The 1170-nt window shown below is 40.9% G+C and overlaps 1 non-coding gene across 1 annotated transcript; it reads right to left on the bottom strand.

The window, feature by feature from the left end:
* Positions 1 to 255: 255 nt before the first annotated feature.
* Trnav-cac lies at positions 256 to 327 on the bottom strand. Its single transcript has one exon. It is a non-coding gene; the product is annotated as a tRNA-Val (tRNA).
* Between the last annotated feature and the right edge of the window lie 843 nt (positions 328 to 1170).

The following is a 1170-nucleotide window of genomic DNA, read 5'->3' as shown; positions in this document are numbered from 1 at the left end:
ATGTTCACTGATTACATTGCGCTTAAACGCCATTTGTCCCCAATCTAAATGTCTAAAGAGGTATAACTTCCAAATACAAGCATAGATATGTCAGTACCTTTTTACGATTCATTTTTAGAATATCTTCAAACTCTATCATCAAAAGAGAAATCAAGGAATTGATATAGCTGCTAATGACGGCTTCATTTTCGTCGTGTTGGGGTGAGTTGTCTTATTTCTTGTTGCAAAAGCGGGAAGGAGAGAAAAAGGTGTAGTTAGCAGAGCGTGGTTTCGATCCACGGACCTCTGGGTTGTGGGCCCAGCACGCTTCCACTGCGCCACTCTGCTCTCATTTCATTTACCTAGTGCTATGACATATGTGTCGGTTATATATTGCTTGCATCAGACAGTCCTCTGGACATGTTCACTGATTACATTGCGCTTAAACGCCATTTGTCCCCAATCTAAATGTCTAAAGAGGTATAACTTCCAAATACAAGCATAGATATGTCAGTACTTTTTTACGATTCATTTTTAGAATATCTTCAAACTCTATCATTAAAAGAGAAATCAAGGAATTGATATAGCTGCTAATGACGGCTTCATTTTCGTCGTGTTGGGGTGAGTTGTCTTATTTCTTGTTGCAAAAGCGGGAAGGAGAGAAAAAGGTGTAGTTAGCAGAGCGTGGTTTCGATCCACGGACCTCTGGGTTATGGGCCCAGCACGCTTCCACTGCGCCACTCTGCTCTCACTTCATCTACCTAGTGCTACGACATATGTGTCTGTTACATATTACTTGCATCAGAAAGTCCCCTGGACATGTTCACTGATTACATTGCGCTTAAACGCCATTTGTCCCCAATCTAAATGTCTAAAGAGGTATAACTTCCAAATACAAGCATAGATATGTCAGTACTTTTTTACGATTCATTTTTAGAATATCTTCAAACTCTATCATTAAAAGAGAAATCAAGGAATTGATATAGCTGCTAATGACGGCTTCATTTTCGTCGTGTTGGGGTGAGTTGTCTTATTTCTTGTTGCAAAAGCGGGAAGGAGAGAAAAAGGTGTAGTTAGCAGAGCGTGGTTTCGATCCACGGACCTCTGGGTTATGGGCCCAGCACGCTTCCACTGCACCACTCTGCTCTCATTTCATTTACCTAGTGCTATGACATATGTGTCGGTTATATA

This window comes from Haliotis rufescens, unplaced genomic scaffold, assembly GCF_023055435.1.
Source record: "Haliotis rufescens isolate VD_foot unplaced genomic scaffold, xgHalRufe1.0.p SCAF_7, whole genome shotgun sequence".
In the NCBI taxonomy this organism is placed as follows: domain Eukaryota; kingdom Metazoa; phylum Mollusca; class Gastropoda; order Lepetellida; family Haliotidae; genus Haliotis; species Haliotis rufescens.
Note: the sequence above shows the minus strand (reverse complement) of the source record. Positions and strands in the feature narration are given on the sequence as shown.